Source organism: Lactuca saligna, chromosome 7, assembly GCF_052625555.1.
Source record: "Lactuca saligna cultivar CGN05327 chromosome 7, ASM5262555v1, whole genome shotgun sequence".
Lineage (NCBI taxonomy): Eukaryota > Viridiplantae > Streptophyta > Magnoliopsida > Asterales > Asteraceae > Lactuca > Lactuca saligna.
In genome coordinates this window covers 28,780,474-28,796,387 of record NC_136423.1, presented here as the reverse complement: position 1 = coordinate 28,796,387, position 15,914 = coordinate 28,780,474, and positions in this window count along the sequence as shown.

Below are 15,914 nucleotides of genomic sequence, written 5' to 3'. Positions count from 1 at the left end.
GAGAAGGTGTTGCATCAAGTAGTTGGATAAGGAAGGCAAGCTTGAAGATTTGAAGTTCTCTTGTCCTCTAGAAGCTTCAGGAGGTAAAAAGCTTCTACCTTGGAAATTATATTGAGTAGATCTTGTCTTGTTTAGCTTCTTGGCACTTTTCTTGCCCCCAAAAATCCAATATTGTGCATGATGCGTTTTGGACATGTTAAGCTGTCCTTCCAGACCCTAGAAAGGGTCCTAAGTGATAAAAATGATGTCCCAATAGTTGAATGTGTCCCATGCATGGAGTAGGAAGGTCTTAATGGGTTAAGACCATGTATTAAGAACTTTATAAATGTCTAAAGTCTTAAAGTTCAAGACTTTATGAGTCTTAGGCACATTTGGTTGAGGGATCTGAAGTTTGGGCTTAAGTGCTTAAGCCATTAAGCACTTATGAGAGTTTTGGTACAGACTCGCGTACGCCCTGCGTAGAGAACAGTATGGCGTGCGTACCAAGTGAATGGTCCTGTTTTTCAATCAACCCGAGACAAAGTACGCCCCGCGTACCAGAAGAGTATGCCCCCTGTTGGGCTTTTACGATTTGGGCTTCGGGATTTTGGCCACCTTTGGGCCAGTCGGACTTGGGCCTTGCTGGACTCTCTGGATAAGTGTGTTGTGTTTTGGGCCAGTTTTGGTAGTGAATCTTTAAATGTGGCCCAATTAGGGAGTTGGGCCTAATTTGGAAAAACTGGGGCAATGATGGGCCTTATATATGTGGACTTTTGGATCATGGATTTGGTATTGGGCCTTGACCCAAATTAGAGAAACGGCAAATGGACTATTATTCTATGTGGGGCTCTTGGTCAAGATTGATATTCCCATTTATTGACTTATTATTCATTATTTTGGATTTTTTGGGATTTTTGGTGAGATAGTGATTTGGGAATTTGATTCTTCAGTTCAGATCGATATTGCGAGGTGAGGTGTCCTCACTATACCCAAGGGTCTAAGGCACCAAGGTTGACCCTTTGAATTATTATTCGGATTAGTTATTGTTATGATATGTTAAATCGATATCCTGGTAGATAGGATGGTTATGCTTAGTGACCTGTAGTTTGGTCTAACTGTCTGTATACTGGTAGGAGATTACCTGTTATATGTGCACATGATTGATTGGTAGTTGAGGGTATTCCATCCTAAGGATGATAGGACCCTAGTATGTTGTCTCTATAGATTGTTATTTGATTATCTGATATAGGTGCACATGTTTGATTAGTTATGGGCATTCCAACCCGATGGTTATGGGCCGAGAGTATTCAATCCCGAGGATGATTGGACTCATAGTATATGGGCATTCCAACCCGATGGTTGTGGGTCGATAGTATTCCATCCTGAGGATGATTGGACTCGTTGTATATGGGCATTCCAACCCGATGGTTGTGGGCCGAGAGTATACCATCCTGAGGATGATTGGACTCGTAGTATATGGGCATTCCAACCCGATGGTTGTGGGACTGGGGTATTCCAACCCGATGGTTGACTGGACTCATAGTTGATGGGTTTATACATAGCAAACAATCATATGTGTGCATGCAACCCTAATTTGAGGGTATATGTTCTCACTATTAGACATACAAGCATTGAACACAAAAACTAGAAAGCCTAGGATGCACATGTAGTATTCGAAATTAACATATAATTAGGGTTAGGATACATACCTTTATTGTTATATTGTAATAACAATCAAATCCTTGAAGATCTTGAACTTTAGTAGCAAGCGCCACAAGTGTCGCACCTCTAATGGCTCACAAACAAACCTAGCAACCAATGATTACTATGGAGAGAGACAAGGGAACTGAAAATTAGGCTCTAAGTGTTTTTTAGTGCATGGGAAGAAATCCAACCCTATATGGGTTTATATAGGTGATAAGGAAGGTTTAGGATAAGACAAGTGTATCTTAGATAACCCTAATCCCTTAACTTCCTCCCTAAGACGTCCAAGGCACCCTTAGAGCCCAAATAAACCCTAGGACACTCTAGATTTCGTTCCTCACCTCTAAGGGAGGTTCTAGAATGCTCAGTGCTCAACTTTTGAATATTGTCACATTTAGTCCCTACAGTTTCAATTAATTCCTTTAATCCCAAAATTAATTACAAATTAATTTCTGATAAATATTAATTAAACAATATGATTTCTAATTAATATATTATATCCATAATACATTAATAAACCATTTATCTTGATTTCAAATTAATTTATTAACCAAGTAATAAATTAATAAATCATTCTTCTCTCTCCAACAATTATCCTATTCAATTGCCATGTTTGAAGGCAACCTAAAAGGACATTGCTACTATCAATTCAAGTACATACCAATTATAGTTATGGGGTTAGACACCTAATCCAACAGCTCCCACTTGGATAAGTCTAATAACTATAGTTGCAAGTATAACTTCAAAATTTAACTAGCAAATTTTAGCTACCAAAAGTCGTTGTCGAACTCTAACCTAGTCAGTGACGTGTCCTTAGATAAGGGATCAAATATTCCTTCATTTTATAAGATATCATATGGACTTGAGACATGGATTATAATCAATCTCCGTCCAATAGTTTTTCCCGATTTCCGATTTAAGACGACTGACAATAGACTTTAGTTGAACACATCAACTTAGTATAGACTTGGCCAAGCGCTTATGGTGTCATCACTAAATCATCAAGGGGCCCACAGATATCGTTTTTATCCCACATTAGGTAAAAGGAACATATAAACTTCGACTAGTTTGCTTGCTCTATTTACTCATAAAATCACACACAATGCTATGTTTTATAACACTAAGTTACTGTTGCGTTTACATGTCATCAATGTGAAACCGACTTGTAAATTGCAACTATATGTCTCCGTTTCGAGAATATAAGATACTATCATCTCACAATCACTCGTGATAAAATCCATAAAGTGATTCATGTGAGTGTGGGTTTAATCTAATACTCAAATCTTATTTCAAGAGCAGTCATGAATACTGCATCAAACTTTTGATATGTCTAAATGCTTTAGACAATCTACAGTCTGATTCATGACAGTCTTACCTCGTTACCTACTTCCAAAGTATGATTGACTATAGATGTTTGAATAACCTAGTTATTCGGAAAGTCAAAACATGCGAAGTGAAACACAAGAATAATCGAATCTAATATGGTCTCAAAACTTTTGAGTATAAATAATGCATTTATTATTGACAAAATTACAAAAATGGTCCTTTTGGTTTGCCAAAAGTATCAAAGTTAGTCCTTGCTAATTTTTTTTGATGTAAATGGCCCTTGTGGTTTTTAAAACTTGCACATATGACCCTTTTTACTAACGCCGTTAGTTTTCAGCCATTAAGGACTGAATTAGTAAGGGTATTTTCGTCTTTTCAAGTATAAAGGGACTGGATTCGCAACTTTAGTTAAACCACAGGGACCATTTTTGTAATTTGTCTTAAAATGAAAAGTATGAAAGAAAATAAGGGAAGGAGGATTCGAACTTGGGACACCTCCCTTCTCCGTTTTCAGCCAAAACTCTAGCCAACTAGGCTAGAGTGAAACTTGTTTTATATTTCCGAAAAATAATATATATTATCTAAAACCGCAAATACATTAATAAAAAACATATTTTTACAAAAAAAAAAAAAAAACAAACAAACTTTTTTAAATTGAACAAAATATATTTTTAGCGTATTGTAAAAAAAAAAATTTTTACAAACAATTTACTTTTTTTTACGTATTTGTTTTTCATAAAATATTTTTTTATGTATTTAAAAAAATAATTTTTCGTATAATATGTTATTACATTTCTATGATCCTAAAGCATATTTTTACGTTTTCATATAAAAATATGTTTTTTTTTTCTTTCACGTATAAAAAAAAGTTTTTTTTACGTATTTATTTTATGTAAATTATGTTTTCTATATATTTAAAAAATATGGTTTTCTATAAAATGTTATTAGATTATTATAATCCGAAAATATATATTTTTACCTTATGTTAACGTCTTTAGTTGGTTTACAATTATTTTTTTTTTACGTAAAAACATTAAGAACAAGATAACATTTCGTATTTTCTCTTAAATATATATGTAATGTATATAATATTTTGTCTTAAGTTAGCAGAATATGTTATTTTAAATAATTATTTATACGAAACGTGTTATCGTATAATATGTTTTTATGTGTTTTCGTAAAAATATGTTATCTTAAATGTGTTGTCTTAAAATGCGTTTTACGATAAAAACATTAACGCGAATAACATATCATACGAAAACGCATTTTTACGTTATGTTAACGTTTTTAGTTTGCTTTACGTAGAAAATATAAGACGTTTTGATTTGATCCTAAAAGATTTTTTTACATTATGTTATCACGTTCTTAATGTTTTTACGTAAAAACATTTAATACGAAAAATGTATTTTTTAAATATATAAAAAAACATATTTTACATAAATAAATACGTAAAAAAATCTTTCTTTTCTATGTGAAAGAAAAAAAAAACATATTTTTATAAAAACTTAAAAATATGTTTTAAGATCATAACAATGTAATAACATATTATACGAAAACGTATTTTTTTAAATACATAAAAAAATTATGAAAGACAAATACGTAAAAAAACAAGTAACTTGTTTGTAAAATATATTTTGTTTACAATGCTAAAAATATATTTTGTTTAATTTAAAAAAAGTTTTTTCTTTTTGTAAAATATGTATTTTTTCATTAATATATTTTTGCGGTTTTTTGGTAATATATATTAATTTTCGAAAAAAAAACAAGTTTGACTCTAGCCTAGTGGGCTAGAGTTTTGGTTGAAAAATGAGAGGGATAGAAGGTCTCATGTTCGAATCCTCATTCCCTTGTTTTCTATCACTCTTATCATTTTAAGACGGATTACAAAAATGGTCCTTGTGGTTTAACCAAAGTTGCGAACTCTTATCATTTTAAGACGGATTACAAAAATGGTCCTTGTGGTTTAACCAAAGTTGCGAATCCAATCCTTTTATACTTGAAAAGACGAAAATACCCTCTGAATACTAACAATGTTAGTAAAAAGGACCATCTATGTAAGTTTTGAAAACCACAAGGGCCATTTGTATCAAAAAAAAATTAGCAGGGACTAACTTTGTTAGTTTTGGCAAACCACACAAACCATTTTTATAATTTTGCCTTTATTATTTAATCACCATATTGATTACACATTATTCATTGTATGATGTTTTGGATAATCAACTTAATACTTGAATTATAACAATAGTTGTCCCATGCTCCAAGCATGCACACTATGTTTACGTATGGTCCTTACTTTGTGAAATAGATCAATTGTACACATTCCCAATGATGCTTATTTCACAATTCCTAATCCTTATCACAAGTGCAAGAATACCAAATTCTTGCCACTATTAGAATGTGTTAGATTCTAACATTTTATGCAATGATCCTTTCGTAATGTCATAGCACCAAAGTCACCAACACTTTGCCAATGAAATTACAAAGTATTCTATTGGAGATTGTTACAAGACAACTCCATATATATGAAGTCATTTAGTCAAAGTATATTCCTTTGAACATTCTTCTTGCATAAAAGTCTCTAATCTACATAGATTCTTAATATCCAACTCCCATTATGGAAACATTTCCATATTTTCCATATGACAACTCATTCTTAATAGAATTCTATCTATTCATAATAATGTCAATATGGTCCATCCATTACTATATTTCCAACTGTACACAAGTGACCAATCCTTTGTGAACCTAGATTGTACTTGACAGTTGTTTAACTTACTTTAGTCATATCCGCTTCTTGTCATTTTCCCTCTTAACGCCCTAGGCATTTGGAATACACAGAACGGTCGAATATTACAACATATGTAATCGATCTTATACCCGAAGCGTATGGGATACGATACATAATGTCTTACATAAAGACATGATACTTTACCCGTCTCCTGCTATAATATTGCCATACAAAATTTCCATATGTTGAACCTTTTCAACATAACATTCATATATGTGCTTTGACTAAATTTGGTTAAAATTTCTCGATCTAATCTTTTAGATTTGAAATAAAGTATAAGTTCCTCTCCCTTAATTATAGAAAAACAACTTTTTAACCATTATAACTTTGCAAATTGAGACTTTTGTTTTCTATGATTAATATTGCTAACTTGCAACGCTTAACATAATAATCATGCTCCCACTAATCATGATAATTATATCTTTACCAGCATGACACTTATGCTCCCACTAGCTTTGACATGTATTCAGAAATCAGTTGAACTTCTAGAAATCAATACTTATTGGCTTCCTTAACCAAAGTTCATATTTATGATACGAGATGTTTCAATAAGTCTTTATCTAAGCTTCTCAAACTCATACACTTTTCCTTAGATAGCTCATATGCATGTCTAAACAATTCTAGAACTTATAGCAATAAGTCCCAAATGTTTAGACCCTTATGACATTTCTCACAATTCAAACTATGAAGAGGGATGTCGTAATTATAATCTGTCACAACTGGCCTTTTGCTTGGAAATTATGTACTCTTGTAAACATCATTTATTGTGACACATGTAACTCTAAATTGATACTATGTAATATGGTTATTCAATGACAACAAACTGAATCAAGGTTCACATGTGAAGTTCAAAAGTCTATACAAAACATTCCAAATAGTCAATCATGAGTTGAAAACCTTAGAAATCTCGGTTCAAGTTCACTATGGACTAGGATCCTCTTATTGGGCCTAATGGACCAATAAACTTTCAACTTGACTACTTTGGGCCTAGAAACCCTAATAGGTTCTAATTGGACCCACATTCATAAAACTTAACATTTTGGGCAAGTGGGCCTAAAATGATTCATTTTATTCCTAATGGGCCAAGTTGGGCCAAAATGATTTCATTTGCCCTAATGGGTCGTAAACCCTCTTAATTGGGCTTCATTGGGCCGTGAACCCTCCTAAGGGCCCAATGGGCCAAAAATTTGTTTTTAGGCTTCATAAAGTTCGAACAAGACCAAAAATGGGCCAAATTACTTCATCCTTGTCTCTCTTAAGCCCAATTCTCGGCCCACTATGCTTATTAGACAAAAAAAGGGAAATGGGGAAATTTGTGCATTGGACACATCATTGTTGCATGGTGGATTTCCATGCAACATCACCTTACAAAAATCTCTCTCTTCTCTTATTAACCTTCGCCAAACCCCCCACCATACCACCTTTATTTCTCAATTCAAACACTTCTAAATACTCTCAAGAACTTCCTCATCTTACTCTAAAATTTTCGAGCTTTGTGGGTGCTTTCAAGAGGATTCTTCATCAATATCATCATATTCGGTAAGTTTTTGCTTAAATCTATGATTTAACTTCTTGATCTCTTCAAAAATCTCTTCTTAACTCATGTCATTTCGTGATCTTGCTTCTTAGAACCCTCTAAGTTCGAAAACTTCTTCAAGGTGTTGCTAGGGCCGAAAATCTTCTCATATCATCACCAAAAACCGAATCCAAAACCTCAAGATGAGTTCACACCTCTTGATTTTTGGTTTTACTATGTTTTGGGGGAGGATACAAGTTGAAATGTGCTAGATCTATGTATTTGTGCATGCTTTATATGTGTTTTCTTGATTTAAATTGTGATTATGTGATGAAACATTATAAATCTCGAAAACTCTAACCAAAAATTATAATATTTGTAAACTAAAACACTTTACACAACTTACTATGAAGATAAATGTGTTAAAAATGTGAAGATTCATAAGAAACTAAACAAAATCTTGAAAAAGGACCACTTTTGACAAATAACCAAAAAGATAAGTCCTCCTTAACACTTTCAGTTTTTACAAGGTTTACAAGAGTCAAATTAATTTAAAAATGGGTCATTATGATATTTATGACTTTAAAAGGGTCAAAAGTGTAATTTTTCGCATAATGGGCCACCTTATGGGCCTTACGGTTTCTTGGGCTTAAAGTGTAAAAAGTTTAGTTTTTATGGACTAAAATGTCATTTTATACAAATTTGAGTCAAGAATGTAAATTTATGGATATAGGGGCTGAAAATGTCACTTTCCTCGAATTTGGGCCAAAATTGTTATTTTTATAAAAATTGGGCCGAAATTGTCACTTTTATCAAAAATAGGCTGAAAATGTAATGTTTGTAGAAATGGGTTGAAAACAGAAAAATGTATATATTTGGGCGAAAAATGCTCATTTAGATGTATTTGGGTAAAAAATGTTAAATTAGATTTAATTGGGCCGAAATTGTAAATATTTATGAATTTTGGGCCGAAAATAAAATTTCAACCAAAATGGGCCACAAATGGTCATTATATTTGAATTAAGCCCATAAATTGAAGACTTTTAGTCTTAAGGGATCTAAAGTGTCAAATTTTCCAAAAATGTGACTAAAATGTATATTTTGGGTCTAGTGGGCCAAAAGTGTCACTATTACAAAAATTAGATATTTTGGTTGTCTTGGTAATACCTTGAGCTAAAACAAACAACGAAATAATAACGAATGGATGAAATACATCGATAACAATTTTTATTGGGCCTAATACTCTCTTTACATGGCCAATGGGCCTTAGGGGCCCATTTAAGTGTATATTGGACCTAATATTTTCCATGACATGTTTATTGGTCCTTGAGGCCCATTTACATGTTAATTTGGGCTTGAACTATGGATCACATGTTTATTTGGCCTTAGTGGTCCATTTACATGCTTATTAGGCCTAAATTACCCTTTTACATGTTTAGTGGGTCTTAGTGGTCCATTTACATGCTAATTGGGCTTGGACTGGAAATCACATGCTTAGTGGATTTGAAAACTTCAAACATACACATAAACATTATACTTGGTGCAATACTTTACTCGTGAACAAGTTGAGAATCTAGTGAGACTTGTCACTTGATACATTTGAGTGTATGATCGTAGCTTGTAGTTATAACCAGAGTCTCCTGGAGGGAGAGCGGGAGTTTGTGTATAGATCTATACATGGTGACCCCCACGCCTTAGTTGTTCGCTACAACTAAACTAGGCCGGTCTAGGACGACAAACCTTACCTACATCATGATCGGCGCCTGAAAACACCAAGATAAGCGAATTAGTTATTATCAAGCATGGTTGTAAAGGCTCACTTAGAGACTAACTCCATCACAGATTTCGGTATATTTATACCAATCTTGACGATACTAAAAACATACATACATCAATACTCGGTCTTGGGATTTTATGATTACGATACTTTTATAAGCTGAAAATATCGGATTTTCTGGGATAAATAGATTTATACATTACCTTCTACGTACAACAAAAAATACAGGAATTTCATTTGGATTACATTTTTGTTTATCTATACATTCCAAAAGCAGCAAACACACATGCATTAATACTTGATTTTGACACATTACTTTCAAACTAGTTACAGAAAATATCGGATTTTCTGGTGTTTTACGAACTATTCAAAACTTTTTATTCAAACATGCTTATGAACTCACCAACATTATATATGTTGACGTTTTCAAAACAACTTGTATTCTCAGGGAATCGTTAAGTGGAAGGTCAGCAGAGAATGGGAAATTTATTGTATTTTGTTATTATCTTACTTTTAACGTTTTGGTCATGTAACTTAAAATATTGTACTTGATGTAAACAATGGCAGTTGCATTATTTTATGTATGGTAGAAATGATGTTATGTTTCATTTATATTCATTGTGATGATATTTCAAGATGAAGTCACGCACAAGCCCCCGGACGTTTCCGCTGTCTGGTTCGAGGGTGTGACATAATCGAATTTGAGAATGCAAATATCACAGTATCTATCTCCCTAAAATCTTCTTAGTGGAAGCGTTTCCTCATAATCGTTTTCATGAAGCAGAGAGAAACCTTACCACTTAGATTTTATGGTGTATGCGTTCCTATCCATGTGAATTTGTCATAATCATTATCACAAGACAAGATTTGTGACAAATCCAAACTCATATGGACTGAACTTGTTCAATCTTTATTTATTGTCATCTGGCAGTATAAGGGCATACCATGTCTTCCAAGTGGTTGAGCAACTCACCCATACAGATCAATGAACTTTCGTTGATCAAGGTGCTATGCTTTATGCAATCAATTTAGAACTCTTAGAGCTCACATGCATAGTCAACTTTACCGGAATGACACAAAAACAAGAATATGTCAACACGATAGGTTATAAACTTCAAATCGTGTGTTATTGATAGACAATAGATTTATTATTGATTAATTTCTGAAGCTATTCAAGACCATTAAGACTCCTCCTGACCTCTTGACATATAAGATTCTCTTGTCAAGAAACATTCCTTGACAAACAAATATTCAAGAGTTAGTGCGGGTTCCTATCAAGACAAAACCACAACACACGATTGGTCTTAGTTGGTCTTTGTCTTATCCAATACATCACAACTTACCAGTTTCAAACGTGCAGGAGTAAGAAACATTTCTGCTCCACATTTGATGATGTGTTATAAACCTTCTTAAGATGATGTCACTCAATAACACAAGCTTGGAGTATGACTCTAAGACTCGATTTTGGAACGAAGTATGATTCACCTTTTGATTTAATCATTTCAACAATTGTCGATTCCTCTTCTTAGCCATACTAGTGCACAAAGTTGTCCTTAGAGGATCAATGGTAACATGGTTTCATAATCACTAAGTTAATCATAAAACACGATACTTAAGTACTCTCCCTTCTTTTCAGATTGGAGAAACTTTTATCTTTCTACCTAATTGATTCTTCTTATTCGTTCTGCTATACAATAAAACTTTTCAATGTATTAGAATTATACTTAATCATATAAGCATAACCATGTTTACTAAACTTTTAGTGAATCATACGAATAGTCTTAATGTTCTTTGTGGTGGACCTGGTCAGTGCACAACAATGTGTACTAGATCCCTTAGTCCTTCACTTGAATCACATTCATATGTGAACAAAGAATTAGTCTCAATTTGCCAAAGATGAAGGATCTTATTCATCGTACAATGTCAGTTGCATGATTCCAAGTTTTTGTCCAATTGAAACTTGGGCGATGATTTTTTTTTCCTTATTTGGTAAATTTCTGACATTACCACAATCAACATAACTAAGAATCACATCCAATTTCAATATTGCTAGCAATGGAACCATACAAACATCAATTTTCACAAAATCCATTGCAAGGAAATATAAATAAGACAAGAAATCAAAATTTATTTTATTTATAACACGTAGAAAAACTTGTCTTTACAACGCACTTATAAATGAAAACTATGTTACTAAAATGTTCCTAAGCAATCTATCATAACTCCTATGCATCAGCTCAAAAATCTGATCATCGAACCATGCGATCGAAATCCATTTCTTCGGGATCAGACTCAACATACCTTTCCTTTAAGCTTCCTTTCTTTTCTTCGATCCTACAAAACATCAAAATGAAATCTTATCATATCATGTATTAAGAATCTATAAATAGGAACTTACTAGAGTTAGATAGTGGATTTACCTGAAGCAGAGTCATACATCTTGACTCTCCCATCTTCGCGATCCTTTAGGTAGATATGGTAGCTTCGCATCCAATTCCCCTTCTCTTGGTGTAGAAAAAAATGGACTCTTTTGGAATAGCACATGGGATAATCTCAGATTCAGCCTTTCTCCTTACCATCCGGTTAAACGATTTGACCATGGCCAATCCCTTTCCATTGGGAAGAGAAGAATTTTATGTACTTCCAATGTTGCCATTTTCAATGTCCATGGAAGTTTGGGAGGTTGATCTACCAATCAATTTTGCTTTAACAGTGCGCCAAATCATTGCTGATTCAGCAACAATAAGCAAATAGATAAGATCAATGAGGGTCATGTCGTGGTCCAACATATAGTAATCTTTAATGAACTCACTATATGATTCGGGAAGTGACTGAAGAACCAAGTCAACAGCCAACTTTCTTGAGACATAGACACCTAACATCCCCAACTTGTTAATATGAAACTTCATATCCAAGACGTGAGCACATATAGACTTTCCTTTTTCATGTTTGCTTGCCAATAGGTCTTCAGTGACCTTGAACTTTTCAAGTCTTCGAACACGTGAGTCAGGGAGAATTATTTGATAAGGTGGAGGAAGTGAAGCGTGATTTCCATTTCCATGATCCAATCGGGAAACATCATTTTCATATGGAAAGCTTTTTACAAAGGATTCGGGAAGACCATAGTTGTTAGATTTTGACATCTACAAAATGAGAGAAATTCAAGTTAGTTGATTCAACCCTTAATATAACACCTAAATGAAATATTAAGGCTAGGACCCAACACAATATTCTACAACTCGGAAGAAGGATGTCGTAATCTAGCTGCAGAATATTTGAACGTAGGTAAATGACGATTTACCAATTTCCACCACGAAAAACGAAAATTGAAAAATTAGGTTTTAAATGAATTAAAACTCCTAGATCTTTTGAGATTCATTGAACTTTTCAATGACATGTTTAATCTTGATTATGACCTTCAAGTTTGTGACTGGGATGCCGAGGATCACAAACAAGGTGTCAATAACCATGCAAATTTGCTTGGTATTCTCTAAGACATATATCACCTAATCAATGTGCCGGTAAACAACACACGCTCCATTGATATATGATAATCTATGAGCTACCCATTGTCATCCTTCATTGGTCCCATATTAGTGTGTCGGTTAACCACACACGCTCCGCTAATGACCAACAAGGTGCAATGTGCAATTTCATGGATTAGTACCAAATTCACATTTTTCCTAAAGTAACTCAGATTGGGAATTTTGGAAAAGCATTTAGTTACTTTATATTGTTCATTAAACTTATAATGGAAGTTTGTGTCCTATCCTACCTGTTCGGCTAACGACCCTCCACTGGTCAAGGGTGCGGTGGGTCAGAGTGGATACCCAATGACGATCATTTTACAGACCGCTTCCTTAAACACCCCTTATAAACCAACTTCGTGAATGGGACCTACTAACGGTAAGACTGACCTTTTAATTATACATTTAATATATTAAACTTTTAGTTTTGTATAGCATAAGGGTGTATTTTAAACTTCTAAAATACTAGGGTTTTTTTTTTTTTTTTTTTTTAATTTTATTAAAATTTTGACAAACTAAACCATTTAATTTAAAATTTTAAAAATTAAAAACTTTTGAATTAATAATTATTCAAAAATTAAACAATTAATTAAATTATTAAATCAAATAAGGATTACCAATTTAAATTAAACATATTAACTTAATTTAATCATTTATCCATGGATTTCAAAATTCAGGTAGGGATATCAATAATTATCCAATTAAACAATTAACATAATAATTACCAAAAATAACAACATACTAACTAATTCCTTAGATTTCAAAATCTTCTACTTGGTGTGGAAGGCAAGGCTTCCTACCTTGCCTAAAATAAAAAACCGTAGGGTTAGGAAACCCTAGATTTTAACTCCAAGGTGGCCAAAGGAAAGGGTTCAAGAAACCCTAACAAAATTTCGAAAACTAGGGTTTTGAAACCCTAATTTCGAAAATCCAAGCCCTGGTTTATTTGCCATAAACCCTAATTTGTCAAATTCATACTTTTGTATCAAATCTAATTGAAAACAACAACCAAAAGCTTTAATACTACTGATGGGTTTTATACATAGCAAAATATCATATGTGTGCATGCAACCTTAATTTGAGGATCTATGTTTTCACTATTAGACATACAAGCATTGAATACAAAAACTATAAACCCTAAGAGGCACATGTAACTTTTGAAATTAACTTATAATTAGGGTTATGATACATACCTTTATTGTTATATTGTAATAACAATCAAATCCCTGAAGATCTTGAATTTTGGTAGCATGCGCCACAAGTGTCGCGCCTCTAATGGCTCACAAACAAACCTAGCAACCAAGGATTACTATGGAGAGAGACAAAGGAAGTGAAAATTCGTCTCTAAGCATTTTTTTAGCGCATGGGACGAAATTCAACCCTATAGGGGTTTATTAGGTGATAAGGAAGGTTCAGGATAAGGCAAGTGTATCTTAGATAACCCTAATCCCTTAATTCCTCCCTAAGGCTACCAAGGCACCCTTAGAGCCCAAGGAAACCCTAGGACACTCTAGATTTCGTTCCCCACCTCTAAGGGAGGTTCTAAAATGCTCAATGCTCGACTTTTGAACATTTTCACCTTTAGTCCCTATAGTTTCAATTAATTCATTTAATCCCAAAATTAATTCCAAATTAATTTCTGATTATATATTAATTAAACAATATGATTTCTAATTAATATATTATATCCATAATACATTAATAAATCATTTATCTTGATTTCAAATTAATTTATTAACTTAGTAATAAATTAATAAATTATTCTTCTCTCTCTAACATTTATCATATTCAATTGTTAGGTTTGAAGGCAACCCAAAAGGACATTGCTACTATCACTTCAAGTAGATACCAATTATAGTTATGGGCTTAGACACCTAATCCAACAATATTATGTTGGCATTTCAACCCGATGGTTGAGGGCCTGGGGTATTCCAACCCGATGGTTGATTGGACCCATAGTATGATGCTTGTTATTGTATGTGTATTGTTGTGTGTATAGGTATTTTGGGGGGTAACTCACTAAGCCTTCGGGATTACATTTACCGATTATTGTTTCAGGTACAACAGATGACCGTTGGAAGGCAAAGGCGTGACCGTACACTTCCTTAAAGCCCAAACATGGGCCTTTTTCCAAATTGTTGTCCAAAAGATAGCCTAAACTCGAAGCCGAAACATGCGAGGCCCAATAGACTAAGTAAGCGGGGCATACTCAACACATACGTGCAACGTACTCTCTTGGAGGCTTGTACGCTAAGCGTACCTGCTTGTACACCCAATGTACTCACCCCCTTCAACCTAAAGCTTGATTTCACACTTAATCACTTAAGATAAAGCTCCAAAACATAGATCTGACTTCCTTGAATTGGATTATCACGTAAAGTTGCTGGCTTTACGCTTATGCAGGGCTAAATGAAGCCCTTAAGCTTAAAAAGGAATTAATAAGTGACTTAATGCATGCATGTGACCAAAAATCCCATAAAGATTGCGCCTTTATACTTAAGGAGTCCAGTACAAACTCAGATCTAAAAGGACAAGCCCTCAAAACGTCTTAACTCTCCCATCAACCCAAAAAGGACCAAAAGCATAACAAAATAAGCTATAAGGAGATCTAAACATCTACAATCCAAGGATTAAACTTGATACCTTAGAAATCTTGCACAAAAGATGATGATTCTGATCCAAAAACCTTCTCACCAAGCAAAGCAACTTTAAGCTTCTCTACTTCCTTCACAAAGGCAAAAATAGGCACCAAAGTCTTCCTAATAGCTCAAGAACACCACAAAGAGGATAAAGGGACGATTTAGGGTTTTAGGAGGTTTGGGGTCTGGTAAAGAGGCCAACCCTAAAGACTTAAGGTGCTTAAATAGGGTACACATACTAAAAAATTAGGGTTTCTTGCACCCCTCGTAAGCCCAACGCATTCCTCGTACACCTAACATACGAGGTCGAGGCTTCGTGATCCTTCCTCATAGGTACGCTAAGCGTACATCATTGTACGCCCAACGTATTTCACTTCGCACTAGTAAGCCCTGCATAGTCCCTATGTACGCCTCACATACTAGGCTTTCCCTTTAAACCCTAAAAGACTTCGAAGGCCATAACTTCTTTGTTATAAATCCTATTTCAACGATACTTATATCCATGAAAAGGTAATGAGAAGCTCTATGCTTTCATCAAATCATACTTACCATAAAATTTCCCGAACAAAAATCCAATACGAACACCTGAATCATCTACATTACATCACCCACACCCACATAGGTAATGATTCAGGACAGGGCATTACAACTCTCCCCC